The sequence below is a fragment of the Geotrypetes seraphini genome, chromosome 2 (assembly GCF_902459505.1).
Source record: "Geotrypetes seraphini chromosome 2, aGeoSer1.1, whole genome shotgun sequence".
Lineage (NCBI taxonomy): Eukaryota > Metazoa > Chordata > Amphibia > Gymnophiona > Dermophiidae > Geotrypetes > Geotrypetes seraphini.
This window is the reverse complement of record NC_047085.1, coordinates 493,627,433-493,642,957: the sequence shown is the minus strand read 5'-3', so window position 1 is coordinate 493,642,957 and position 15,525 is coordinate 493,627,433. Positions and strand designations below refer to the sequence as shown.

At 42.8% G+C, this 15,525-nt stretch overlaps 1 protein-coding gene across 1 annotated transcript in view; it reads right to left on the bottom strand.

Annotated features, from left to right (window-relative positions):
• MYO1G (myosin IG) overlaps positions 1-15,525 on the bottom strand; it is a 348,860-nt gene that overhangs the window by 24,639 nt on the left and 308,696 nt on the right. The gene's annotated exons all lie outside the window — the stretch shown is intronic.

Genomic DNA, 15,525 nt, shown 5'->3' with positions numbered 1-15,525 from the left:
AAAAATCTTCGAAGACTCCAGCTAATCCAGAACACTGCGGCCAAGTTGATCTTCGCAAAATGCAAATCTGATCATGTCTCCCCACTTCTGTCCAAACTTCACTGGCTCCCAGTGATTTCCAGAGTTCATTTCAAGTGTGCCTGCCTGGCTTTTAAGATCATTCACTGCATCCTCCCCTCCCCCCTAATCCCACTATCTTATAACTCCTCGAGTCCTGACTCCACCAGGCCCACCCAAAAACATAAACTATCCTTCCCCTCTCTACATGGTATTATCTATGCGGGTAAACTGGGAAAATCCCTCCTTTTCAAAATCACAGGACTTTGGAACAATCTTACTGTCCCACTACGGAACCTGAACTTTCTCCAACTATTCCGTAAGCACCTGAAAACTTGGCTTTTCACAAAAATGTAATTTTCTCTTTCCCCCTTCACGCATCCCCTACCCTTTCTCTTCCCCCCTTTATGCAACCCCAACCCTTTATTCTGCTCTTCCTATATTTAAGTTCTTGTAAACCGTGCCGAGCTCTACATCTGTGGAGAAGATGCGGTATATAAACTTAAGGTTTACTTTAGTTAGTTTAGTTTAGATTTAGAATATTGTGTACAATTCTGGAGGCTGCACCTTCAAAAAGATATAAAAAGGATGGAGTCGGGCAAGAGGAAGGCTACTAAAATGGTTTGTGGTCTTCATCATAAGGCGTATGGGGACAGACTTAAAGATCTCAATCTTTATACTTTGGAGGAAAAACGGGAGAGGGGAGATATGATAGAGACGTTTAAATACCTACGTAATATAAAAGTGCATGAGTCAAGTCTCTTGTTTGAAAGGAAACTCTGCAATGAGAGGGCATAGGATGAAGTTAAGAGGTGATAGGCTCTGGAGTAATCTGAGGAAATACTTTTTTTTACGGAAAGGGTGGTAGATGCATGGAACAGTCTCCTGGAAGAGGTGGTGGAAACTTGAGACTGTGTCTGATTTCAAGAAAGCCTGGGATAGTCACGTGGGATCTCTCGGAGAGAGAAAGAGATAATGGTTACTGCGGATGGGCAGACTGGATGGGCCATTTGGCCTTTATCTGCCATCATGTTTCTATAAGAATAGCCTCACTGGGTCAAACCAATGGTTCATCTAGCCCAGTATCACATCTTCACGGAGGCCAATCCAAATCACAAGTACCTGTCAAAAACCCAAATAGTAGCAGCGTTCCATGCTACTGATCTCAGCTGCAAGTTATAAAAGCTCACCACTTGAAGATCCTTATCCAAGTCCATGTTTGTTTTCTTCCTCTCTTCAGTGCTCTACCATCTTTACTACTAGTTAACATTTCTATAGCGCTGATAGGTGTACACAGTGCTGTACAACAAACCTTAATCCACCGCCCAGAAATGCCTACTCTCATGTCTTATTACTAAGCTGAACAGCTACCAAAACTACAAGGCTGTTCTAACATCTGGCCACCCTAAATGGATACTATGGCGCCGTCAATCTGCTGGCATCGACCTAGTTCAGGGCTGCCCAAGTCCAGTCCTCGAGATCTACTGGCAGGCCAGGTTTTCAGGATATCCACAATGAATATGCATGAGAGAGATTTGCCTGCACTGCCTTCTTGGTATGCAACTCTCTCTCATGCGTGTTCATTGTGGATATCCTGAAAACCCGGCCTGCCAGTAGATCTCGAGGACCGGACTTGGGCAGCCCTGACCTAGTTGCTTTCTTGGGAGCCGCAGCCTGATGATTCCAAACTGGCCACCCTGTGGCCTGCAGCGCCATTATACCTGCACTTCATTTACCTAGGGCAGGGGCAGGCAATTCCGGTCCTCAAGGCACAGGCAGGCCAGGTTTTCAGGATATCCACAATAAATATGCATGAGATAGAGTTGTAGATTTCCTGAAAACCTGACCTGCCTGTGGCTCTTGAAGACCGGAATTGCCTATCCCTGATCTAGGGTTACCATTTGGCTCCAGAAAAAGGAGAACGGATTTAATCATCCGGGTTTTACTTCCATTGCTTTCACTGTCTCTATCCATCCTCTATATCAGTGATTCCCAACCCTGTCCTGGAGGAACACCAGGCCAATCGGGTTTTCAGGCTAGCCCTAATGAATATGCATGAGAGAGATTTGCATATGATGGAAGTGATAGGCATGAAAATTTGCTTCATGCATATTCATTAGGGCTAGCCTGAAAACCCAATTGGCCTGTTGTTCCTCCAGGACAGGGTTGGGAACCACTGCTCTATATTTCCATTGCTTTCAATGGAAGTAAAACCTGGATATCTCAATCCGTCCTCTTTCTTTTCTGGAGCCATATGGCAACCCTACATTTATCTGCCCCGTTTTACTTCTTACCATCGCTCCCCTTGCTTTTGCGCTTGAGGAAGCAAAGGGTGAGTTGTTTTCAATCTTGCAACTTCCTAACCCTGTTTCTAGTGCTTCCTCTATTAGGGATGTGTAGGCCACAAAATTTAATCTGCTATTGAGAGAGACACGGGGGAAGCCACTGCTTATCCTAGAAAAGGGATTGGGACTTGGATAGCGCCTTATTGTAGTTTTTACAATCACACTCACAGCGGTTTACATACAGATAGGTACTTCAAGCATTTTCCCTCTCTGTCCCGGTGGGCTCACAATCTATCTAATGTTGCCACTATTTGGGATTCTGCCAGGTCCTTGTGACCTGGATTGGCCACTGTGGAGACAGGATACTGGGCTAGATGGACCATTGCTCTGATCCAGGATGCCTGTTCTTATGTGAGCCAAGTATAGGACAATCAAGCCATTGTGACATCACTGATGAGGTTGGCTCTTAGGCATTGGTGGAATGAGACATTATGATATCACAGTCTCAGCTCTGGAATATTGCCACTCATTGGGATTCCAGAATCTTGCTACTGTTTGAGATGCTGGAATGTTGCTACTATTTGGGTTTTTGCCAGGTCCTTGTGACCTGGATTGGCCACTGTGGAGACAGGATACTGGGCTAGATAGGTCTGACCCAGTATGGCTATTTGATCATGTAACACCTTCTTATTGACTTCTGCATTGGCTGCCGATGGAGGTGCATGTGAAATTTTAAGTTTGGCTGTTTTTGTTTGAAGGTTTTCTTTGGGTTAGCTCCTAAATATATAACTCAGTGATTCCCAACCCTGTCCTGGAGGACCACCAGGCCAATCGGGTTTTCAGGCTAGCCCTAATGAATATGCATGAGAGAGATTTGCATATGATGGAAGTGATAGGCATGCAAATTTGCTTCATGCATGCTAGCCTGAAAACCCAATTGGCCTGGTGTTCCTCCAGGACAGGGTTGGGAACCACTGATATAACTGACCTTTTTTCTTTTTCAACCAATAGACACAAGAGAAGCTCACACTTGAATTTTGTTTCCCCACCGGTTAGAGAATGTAAACTTAAAAAAAATATCATCAACATCTTTTTTCGTATCAGGCAGCATTATGGGGTAAAGATTTAGAAAAATTGCTTTTGCTTACTAATACTTATGAGGAATTTAGGAGACACCTAAAAACATAGTTTTTCTTGAAGCACTTAATAATAATAATAATAATAACAGCTTATATACTGCAATACTGTGAAGTTCTATGCGGTTTACAAAAGATTAAGCAAAGGTACAAATTGACTGACTTCAAGAGGGGAAGAAGAAAGAGAAGTAATTAGACAGGAAATTAATTGTTGAGGAGAAAAGTGATCAAAAGGACAGTAGGTCGCTATTGAGAGGAAAGAGATAAGTGGATCAGTTGTCAAGATGTTTTATAATAATAATAATAATAATAGTTTATTTTTATATACCGCCATACCCATGCGAGTTCAAGGCGGTTTACATTGAGTTACATTAGGGTCTGCTTAGACAGGCAGATTTACAATTATTTGTCAGAATTACAGATTTGTTATTTGAAGTACAGAATAACAGAGTTTCAATTATTTATCAGCTTTATTTGAACTAGACAGAGGATGCGGAAAGAGGGGAAAAAAGGGGGGAAGGCCTCATAAGGGGGCCGGATTGGGGAGAAATTGTCAGGGGGGGGTACAGTTTGGGTCTTGTTTGCGGAATAGGTAAGTTTTAAGTGATTTTCTGAAGCTGAGGTAAGGAACAGGTGTGTTTTTAGACGTTTCCTAAATTCCTCATAAGTAGAGGGCTAAAGTAATTGTTCTAGGTCTTTACCCCATGATGCTGCTTGGTGTGAGAGAAGGAATTCATGGTGTTTTTTCAGTTTGCAACCTCTCACTGGGGGGGGAAACGAAGTTGGAATGTGAACTTCTCTTGTGTCTGTTGGTTGAGAAGGAGAAAAGGTCAGTAATGTATTTGGGGGCAAGTCCGTGTAATGCTTTAAAGCAGAAACAGGCAAATTTGAACTTTACGAGTGCCTTCATCGGCAGCCAATGTAGCTGCCGGTAGTAGGGTGTCACGTGGTCAAATTTTTTTAGTCCAAAGATTAGTCTGACTGCCGCATTCTGCAACAGTTGTAGGCGTCGCATATTTTTTTTGGGAAATTTCCAAATAGGCGATGTTACAGTAGTCAAGCAGGCTTAGTACGAGGGATTGGACTAGGTTTCTAAAAACCGATGTAACAAAATAAGCTTTAAGGGATCTGAGTTTCCAGAGAGTGAAAAATCCCTTTCTGATTAAGGAATCTACTTGGTCTTTCATGGTTAGGCATTGATCCAGAGTTACACCTAGTATCTTTATGGAGGGCTGGATAGGGTAACTAAGGTTATTGATACAGAGGGGTGATTTAATGTCAAGTGGATGTGGTGAAGCAATGAAAAAAGTCATTTTATCTGAATTAAGTTTGAGCCTAAAGTTTGTCATCCATTGTTCCATCATGTTTATAGCTTCTGAAGCTTAGGTAGCTGATTTGCAAAATCTTATACAATAACTGATCTTTAAGGTTTTTAGTTACTAGTTAAACCACATAGAACTTTACGGTCCTGCGGTATATAAACTTGTATTATTATTATTTTCATTTTGTTTACTTTCCTGCATTGCTTAGAGGTTTTTCATTTTGTTTTTATACATTTTTAGGGCACAACTGGATAAGAAGAACATCGAAGCGCCAGGCTCCTGACTTTAAGCATCCTCAGGACAAAGATGGTAAAAGTCTGCCACGCATTAGCCTTACTTCCCAAAGACTGGAGATGCTTTTGAAATCCATTTCAGCCCATCCAGAACTGTCTTTCCATAACTGGGATGCAGAGGGCTCCTTTTATTAAGGTGCGTTAGGGCCTTAACGCACAGAATAGTGCGTGCCAAATTGCCATGTGCGTTAGACCTTAACGCCAGGATTGAGCTGGCGTTATTCTAGAAGCATCCTGCGCGGTTTAGCGCACGGTAATTTCGTGCGTGCGCTAAACACGCCAGCGCACCTTAGTAAAAGAGCCCAGAGTGTAGAAAGTTGCCTTCTCTTATCATACGTGGGACACAGACTGTAGAAATCTACGTGGCACTCGTTATACTTCCCAACTACTGGAGTTGTTTTAATTCTGTCCTCTTTCTAGCTTCAGCACCAAATCCCTCCTAGTTTCCTTAATTTCTAAGGTGCAACAACTACATACTCGTAACAAATTCGCTGTCCTATTACAATTCGATCTCTCTGCAGCTTTCGATGCTGTCCACCACGACATACTACTTTATAAACTTTCCGAGATAGAAATTGAATTCACCGTCCTAAAGTGGTTCTCAAACTTCCTATGCTCTCGCTCCTACACTGTCAACACAAATGGCACCATGTCCGTTCCATGGACACCATCTTGCGGTGTCCCTCAGGGATCACCCCTATCCCCTATTCTCTTTAACATCTATATGTCCTCCCTGAAACTCCTCCAATTATCCCCCCTTAAAACAATCTACACATACGCTGATGACATCCTTGTCCTCCTTGAGACAGACCAGAACCTCACCAACCTCCACGAGAACATTACAGCTTGCATAATGAGACTCCATTCCTGGTCCTTCTCGGTACAGATGAAATTGAATGAATCAAAAACAAAATTACTCTGGCTCGGCCCAAAATTAGAACACCTGCCCACCCTCTTCGCACTACCCTCAGGCGCTGCACTGCAGCTTGAGTTCTCAAGCAAGGTCCTTGGCATCATTATCGATTCTTCTCTCTCCCTCAATGACCACCTCAACTCCTTGGCTAAATCATGCTTTTTCAGCCTCCACATGCTGAGGAAAGTAAGATCCTATTTTCGCCAACAACATTTCGCCATCCTTGTCCAATCCATCATCCTCTCCAAATTAGACTACTGCAATGCCATCTACTTAAGCCTATCAAAAAAAGTCTTCAAAGACTCCAGCTAATCCAGAATGCTGCAGCCAAGTTGATCTTTGCAAAACGCAAGTCTGACCATGTCTCCCCACTCCTAGCCAAACTTCACTGGCTCCCAGTGACTTCCAGAATCCATTTCAAATGCTCCTGCCTGGCTTTTAAGATCATTCATGGCATCCTTCCTCCCTTAATCCCACTATCTTATAACTCCTCGAGTCCTGACTCTACCAGACCCACACAAAGGTATAAATTATCCTTCCCCTCTCTACACGGTATTCGCTATGCAGGCAAACTAGGAAAATCCCTTCTCTTCAGAATCACAGATCTTTGGAACAACCTTACTACCCCGCTGCGGAACCTGGGCTCCCTCCAATTATTCCGCAAGCAACTGAAAACCTGGCTTTTCACTAAAATGTAATTCTATCCCCCCTTACTCTTCTCTTCTATATATAAGTTCATGTAAACCTTTTTTTTTCCCCCTTCTCTTCCTATATTTTAAGTTCTTGTAAACTGTGCCGAGCTTCACAACATCCGTGGAGATGATTCGGTATATAAACTTAAGGTTTAGTTTAGTTTAGTTTCCACATAGAGATCCGTTGTGGGTTTTTTCCCTTCTTTCATCTCCACCACCTTGGCATCCACCAAAGTACTTCCTGATGTTACTCCTACGTCAACCACAACTCATGTCTTCAAGTTCTATTGCCTCTCCATTTCTGGAAAATATTTATTAGTATAGTAATACCTTTCAAGTATTTAAACATCTTTCATTTCTTTATTTCTTTATTTAAAATATTTCTTGACTGCTCTATCCAGTGGCACTATCCCCCTTATCTCTACTTTCCTCTAGGGCCTTTCTCATACATTTTTTTGAGTGCAAACCCCATACCATTTTTGTCACGCTTTTCTCTGAATCACTTTAGTCTTATGACTTTAGTGAGATATGACCTCTAAAACTGAACACAATACTCCAAATAGGGCCTCACCCTGGCTATGTTGCCTGTAACCTACCTAGAACTCTAATTAATGAGGATTCAGCAGGATATAAGATTACATATAACAAATGTACAGAGGCTTTAACACCTCCTTTCTCCTGCTTGTTAAACTTCTCCATTACAGCCACCACCTCATCATATTGTTTTGCAACCCTGAGACACTATCACCCCAAGATCTCTCTTCTGAATTGTGCTTATCTCTCTCTTGCTTCCTATCTGGATTTCTGTACCCCAAGTTCATCACTCTGCACTTCTTTGCATTACATTTTAGCTGCCAAACCTAAGGTTTGTAGATCTCTTCTCATATTTTCTACTTCCTCCATGGTGCCAACTCTGTTGGAAAATCTTACATCATCTGCAAAAAGACGAACTTTTCTTTTTAAATCTTTGGCAATGTTGCTCACAAATATATTACATATAATTGGTTCCAGTACTGATCCATGAGGCACTCTAGAACATAAGAATAGCCTTACTGGGTCAGACCAATGGTCCATCAAGCCCAGTAGCTCGTTCTCACGGTGGCCAATCCAGGTCATTAGTACCTGGCCAAAACCCAAGGTGTAGCAACATTCCATGCTACCAATCCAGGGCAAGCAGTTGCTTCCCCCATGTCTTTCTCAATAACAACTATGGACTTTTCCTCCAGGGAACTGTCCAAACTTTTCTTAAAACCAGCTACGCTATCTGCTCTTACCACAACCTCTGGCAATGCGTTCCAGTTTCCTCCTATTGGTTTTAAAAGTATTTCCCTATAACTTCATCGAGTGTCCCCCTTAGTCTTTGTAATATTTGAGGGAGTGAAAAATCAATCCACTTGTACCTGTTCTACTCCACTCAGGATTGTGTAGACTTCAATCATATCTCCCCTCAGCCATCTCTTTTCCAAGCTGTAGAGTCCTAACCTTTGTAGTCTTTCCTCATACGAAAGGCGTTCCATCCCCTTTATCATCTTGGTCGCTCTTCTTTGAACCTTTTCTAGTGCTAGTATATCTTTCTTGAGATAAGGAGACCAGAATTGAATGCAGTACTCCAGGTGAGGTTGCACCATGGAGTGATAGATACAGAGGCATTATAACATTAGTCTTGTTAACCATCCCTTTTTTAAATAATTCCTAGTATCTTGTTTGCTTTTTTTGCCTGCCACCGCACATTGGGCAGAAAGTTTCATCATATTATCTACAATGACACCCAGATCCTTTTCGTGGGTGCTAACCCCCAAGGTGGACCGTAGCATCTTTCCAATGTGCATCACTTTGCATTTGTCCATATTAAATTTCATCTGCCACTTTGACACCCAGTCTTCCAATTTCCTAGGGTCTCTGCAATTTTTCACAATCTACCGGTATATGCATTTTAACCTGGTAATCTTTTCTCTGTTCCTCTTGTTATGTTCTTTTGTATTTCTTCCAGTGGCTGTCAAAGACCTGAATATTTCAATGTTAGTGCCCAGATTTAGCCAGGCATTGAACAGCCAGTTCAAAATCTGCCCATGGCAACCAAGTCATCTGTAATCACTGACCACTATGAGCTCAATATAGGCCTATAAGTCTTTTTCAAATGCACACTTTGGCCCCCTTTTATCAAGCCGCGTTAGGGTTTTTTATTACTGGTTGCTGCAGTGAAAGCTTCAATGCTCGTAGAATCCCTATGAGCGTTGTAGCTTTTACCGCAAAGACCAGCGATAAAAAACTCTAACGCGGCTTGATAAAAAGGGGCCTTTATTATGAGGCATTCACTTTTGCTCGTGTCTGTCTTGGCTCTCTTTCTGAAACATTTGATGTTTTTATTGGGCCAGGATGAAAAAAAAAAATACTTAGAAGTGGTAATGTGCTTACGCTTTCAAGGCCACATTGACATCAAGGACTTCTTTGGGAAGACTGCGGAAAGGGTCCCCATGATTTTGAAAATTTCCAGTCATCAGTGCTCTTGGATAGTTCTTATGTTGGGCAAATGAAAGAGATAACATAGCCTGCTGCGAGAAGCCACTGCTTGCCCTGGCTCAGTGGCATGGAATGCTGCTACTATTTGGGTTTTTGCCAGGTACTTGTAACTTGGTTTGGCCTCCGTGGAGATGCAATACTGGGCTAGATGGACCATTGGTCTGACCCAGTAAGGGTATAATAGAGTTTTCAGTCCTGGGGGAACACTTCAGAACACAAGATCATCAGTTTGTATTTCGCCTCCCCCTCTTTAATAAAACAAATTGTATTTCAATTTTAACCTTGGATTCTTGTATATGTGCTTTGTGTAACTCAGGGGTGGGAAACTCCGGTCCTTGAGGGCCGTAATCCAGTCGGGTTTTCAGGATTTCCCCAATGAATATGCATGAGATCTATTTGCATGCACCCGCTTTCAATGCATATTCATTGGGGAAATCCTGAAAACCCGACTGGATTCCGGCCCTCGAGGACCGGAGTTGCCCACCCCTGGTCTAACTTGTATAATGTTAATACTGTAGAATTTTAGATTTAAACTGCCCAGAAGGGTTCCCAACGGAACGGAATAGTAAGATTTTAATAAACTTGGAATCTTTTGTTCTTTATGCTAAAAATCCAGACCTCTCCAGGAACCATATGGCTGCTATATTTCAAATCAGAGAGAAAAGCAGCCAAACATCAAAATCTTCTATAAGAAAGTTCTTGCTCAAAAGGTCTTAAGCTGCATAAGAACATAAGAAGTTGCCTCCGCTGAGGCAGACCAAAGGTCCATCTCGCCCAGCAGTCCGCTCCCGCGGCGGCCCATCAGGCCCATTGCCTGAGCAGTGGTCTCAGACTATCCCTAAACTTACCTCTACTCCTATCTGTACCCCTCAATTCCTTTATCCTCCAGGAACCTATCCAAACCTTCTTTGAAGCCTTGTAACGTGCTCCGGCCTATCACAGCCTCCGGAAGCGCGTTCCATGTATCCACCACCCTCTGGGTGAAAAAGAACTTTCTGGCATTTGTTTTAAACCTGTCCCCTTTTAATTTCTCCGAGTTCCCCCTTGTACTTGTGGTTCCCCATAATCTGAAAAATCTGTCCCTGTCTACTTTTTCTATACCCTTCAGGATCTTGAAGGTTTCTATCATGTCTCCTCTAAGTCTCCGCTTTTCCAGGGAGAACAGCCCCAGCTTTTTCAGTCTGTCAGTATATGGGAGGTTTTCCATACCCTTTATCAGTTTAGTTGCTCTTCTCTGGACTCCCTCAAGTACCGCCATGTCCTTCTTGAGGTACGGCGACCAGGACTGGACACACTACTCCAGATGCGGCCTCACCATTGCACGATACAGTGGCAGGATGACTTCCTTCGTTCTGGTCGTGATACCCTTCTTAATGATACCCAACATTTTGTTTGCTTTTCTTGAGGCTGTGGCTATTCTTTCCCATAGCACTAATATTTCAAATTCTTTGCTATTTTCATTTTTCATTTCACTTTATTTAATTTGCCTAGCAACAGTGCATCCATGCAAATCTTTCTCCAACACACAGATCTTTCTTCTTTCCACTCCGTCTCTGATGGTTTTCTATTAACCCTTCCTTCCCAGAATACGGTTATGAGATACAAATCCGAGCCTGGAAAAGGTGCTCATTCAAGGGATCCACGGTACCGGAGTAGATACTGGCAGATAAATACCGTTTGGCCTCATTCTGCCTAGTTTCCCTACCAAATAATATGCAGTCAAACCTTGGATAACTTGGCGTGCAAGACGAGCAAAACATTTTATTAAATTTTAACTCGATAAACGAGCTTTGTCTTGCAGTACGTCACGTCATCAGAACCCACAGTTCAAGCGCGCACATCTTACACTGAATGCAGCTGAACGTAATAGAAGCATCAAACCCAATTTACCCACAGTTCAAGCACGTACTACCTACGTGCATCTTACGCCAAGCGCGGCTGGACGTAATAGAAGCCTCATGCCCAATTTACCCACAGTTCAAGCAAGTACTACCTACGCGCACCTTACGCCAAGCACGGCTGGACGTAATAGAAGCATCACGCCCAATTTACCCACAGTTCAAGCAAGTACTACCTACGCGCACCTTACGCCAAGCGCGGCTGGACGTAATAGAAGCATCACGCCCAATTTACCCACAGTTCAAGCACGTACTACCTATGCGCACCTTACGCCAAGCGCGGCTGGATGTAATAGAAGCGTCACGCCCAATTTACCCACAGTTCAAGAATGTACTACCTACGCGCACATTACGCCAAGCGCGGCTGGACGTAATAGAAACGTCACGCCCAATTTACCCACAGTTCAAGAACATACTACCTACGTGCACCTTACGCCAAGCGCGGCTGGACGTAATAGAAGCGTCACGCCCAATTTACCCACAGTTCAAGAACGTACTACATACGTGCATCTTACGCCAAGCTCAGCTGGACGTAATAGAAGCGTCACGCCTAATTTACCCACAGTTCGAGCATGTACTACATACGTGCATCTTACGCCAAGCTCAGCTGGACGTAATAGAAGCGTCACGCCTAATTTACCCACAGTTCAAGCATGTACTACATACGCGCATCTTACGCCAAGCGCGGCTGGACGTAATAGAAGCGTCACGCCCAATTTACCCACAGTTCAAGCACGTACTACCTACGCGCATCTTACGCCAAGCGCGGCTGGACGTAATAGAAGCGTCACGCCCAATTTACCCACAGTTCAAGCATGTACTACATACGCGCATCATACGCCAATCGCGGCTGGACGTAATAGAAGCATCACGCCCAATTTACCCACAGTTCAAGAACGTACTACCTACATGCACCTTACGCCAAGCGCGGCTGGACGTAATAGAAGCATCACGCCCAATTTACCCACAGTTCAAGCACGTACTACCTACGCGCACATTACGCCAAGCGCGGCTGGACATAATAGAAACATCACGCCCAATTTACCCACAGTTCAAGAACGTACTACCTACGTGCACCTTACGCCAAGCGCGGCTGGACGTAATAGAAGCGTCACGCCCAATTTACCCACAGTTCAAGCACGTATTACATAAGCGCATCTTACGCCAAGCGCGGCTGAACGTAATAGAAGCGTCACGCCCAATTTACCCGTAGCTCAAGTGCTCACAGCACACAGTATTTTTTTTAAAGATTTAGGGTTTTGGAACGAATCGTCTGAGTTTCCATTATTTCCTATGGGGAAATTCGCTTTGATATACAAGTTCTTTGGATTACGAGCATGCTTCCGGAACGAATTATGCTCGCAAACCAAGGTTTGAGTGTATTTGAGCTTTGCCGCAGTTTCACGCTGGCTGATCTCACCTCCCATTCTTGGAAGCTGGCTACAGCTGTACCTGCTGTATTATGCATATTGGCTTGCTTTCACACTTTCTTTTGGCACTGTAAAGTTCAGAAGAAATGATGCATCGAGTGGTTGGATTGTCTATATGCCTGATATAAACATTTGGTTATATTTAGCCATGAGGTTGTGTCTGGTTAAACTTCTGCTATTGCATAAATTCAGGATTCCATTGTCGTGATTCTTTTTTTTAAATTTCAAATAATTTTTATTGTAGTATAAAGAATAATAATAAAAAATTTACATATAGAATTGTCATTTGCATATTTATTTCAAATACACAGATTAAATAACAACAACAATTATGGTTGTAGAAAATATACAAGCAAAAACCATACGGGCAAACATTTCAAGCGTAAAAATGCAACGTCAGAAACAGTAATCGAGCAACAAGCTCAAAAAAACATGAAATGGGCCATGAAAGGGTCACAGGTAAATTTTAGAAAAGCAACAGTTCTCCAGAGACCTATCCCCCCCCCTTTTATAAAACCGCAGAAGCGATTTTTAGTGTAGGCCGGCATGCTGAATGCTTTGCGCTGCTCCCGACACTCATAGAGTTCCTATGAGCCAGCATGCGCTAAAAACCACTTTTGGGGGTTTTTTTTTGTAAAAAGAGGGGGAGGGGTAAAATATAGTATAGAATGTAGAAGGGGGAAGGAAAAAAATGAACCTTAGGTAGTTTGCAGGAGAGTATATGTTATATGTGGTAATCACAGGGAAACATGATTTTATGAATGTGATATGGAAACTGCATAGTTGTATGCAGTATATAAATTTTTTAATAAATAAAGAAATAAAATATTTCATGATTCTAATTCACTGCAGTCCTATAAAGATGTCTAGTGCTGAACTATTTGGCACACATTTCTTTCATTCAGGAGCACCCACTTCTGTGGCAGACCCTCCTCCTTGAGATGCGCCGCCTATAAATCTTATATGAGATCAAATGACCCGTGAGTTCACAACTGTCACACTTAGCCTCCTTGAAATATATTTCTTTTCTTTTCCTGCAGGATATCATGTTGGACATTCGTTTGTCTAAGTGAGAGATATGAGACCATATGATAAACTGTCCTCGTCGGAAATTCGAGTCTATTGAGAGGGTCTGTACAACTCATTAGGACTGCCAGCAGGAATCTCTTATTTTATCACAACCTTATTTGAGTGGACACCTGGAACGCGCTTCCAGAGGAAGTGATAGGACAGGGATTTCAAAAAGGGATTGGACAATTTTCTGAAGGAAAAGGGGATAGAAGGTTATAGATAGAGGGCTAGTATACAGGTCCTGGAGCTGATGGGCCGCCACTGTGGGCGGACTGTTGGGCATGATGGACCTCAGGTCTGATCCAGCAGAGGCACGGCTTATGTTCTTATGTTCTTATGAGTGAGAATATTGATATCATATGGCAGGGCTGCCCAAGTCCGATCCTCGAGATCTACTGGCAGGCCAGGTTTTCAGGATATCCACAATGAACATGCATGAGAGAGATTTGCATACCAAGAAGGCAGTGCAGGCAAATCTCTCTCATGCATATGCATTGTGGATGTCCTGAAAACCTGCTGTCAGTAGATCTCGAGGACCGGACTTGGGCAGCCCTGTCATATGGCCTGACATCATCCTTTGCCATCATTGCAAGCACCTGAAGCTATGGGGATGTGGGTACAAGAAGGTGAGCAAACATCTGGGAATTTGGACGTCCAACTAGGCATCTTGCACATTATACATCCTTGGATAGACCCCCAAGAATGTTGGAGGGACAAAGTGCTCTGATATCCTCTGCTGCAGCTTTGTTAGCCTTCTAATTGGTGCTTTCTTTATGTTGAGACCTTTTTTTTGTTATTTTCTTCATGAGACCACAGCAATAAATCTTTAATTTTTGTATGTGGATTGTTTCAGAAGCCATAGTACTTTTAAATTGATTATATCTAAATATCTTTTTATACCATTAATAGGGGAGGGGAGGGGAGGGGCTTTAAGTATTTGGCCAATCAGTGTCTTAGGGCCCTCCCAGTGCATCCCAGAATGATAGAGGTCTATAAAATACTGAGTGGAGTGGAAAGGGTAGATGCGAATCGTTTGTTCACTCTTTCAAAAAATACTAGGGCTAGAGGGCATGTGATGAAGCTACTAAGTTAGTAGATTTAAAACATATCGGAGAAAATATTTCTTCACACAACATGTAATTAAACTCTGGAATTTCTTTGCCGGAGAATGTGGTGAAATCAGTTAGCTTAGCGAGGTTTGAAAAAGGCTTGGATAATTTCCTAAAAGAGACAGCAATAGGCCATTATTGAGATGGCTTGGGGAATCCACTGCTTATTCACGGAATCTGTTTTCCTACGTGGGATCTAGCTAGGTGCTTCTCAGGTCCGGATTCTCAAAATGGCATCGTAGTTTGAGTGAAGAATGACCGACGCTGTTTTTTTTCAGATGCCAGCCAATTACAGCGCCATTTTGAGAATCGTGGTTTGAGTCAAAGATAGGCTAGGGTTTTACAGGTCTACATTTCCAGCACCTATCTTCGATGTAGAATCACGCTTAGCGGTGCTGAATGTCAACCACGTCCATAATCATGCCTCTTTTGATGTTTGTTGCCAGAAAGCATCTGTGTAGACATGATTCAGGCACTTTTTTTGTAGGTGCCTCGCGGTGCCTAATTTTTTTCTAATTAGTTTTTAATTAGTTTTTGTAAACAACAGTGTGGTCAATTACTGCACTGTTAATTGCCAATTAAAACACTTAATTTAGGCACTGTTCAGGCACCTACTGGTGCCTTCCAAATGGTGCCATTTTGAGAATCTGGGCCTCAATATGTGATTAAACTCTGGAATTCATTGCCAAAGACTGCAGTAAAAGCAGTTAGCTTAGCAGGTAGTTAGCTTAAAAAAGGTTTAGCTAAGTTCCTAAAGAAAATATCCATAAGCCATTATTAAGATGGACTTAAGAAAATC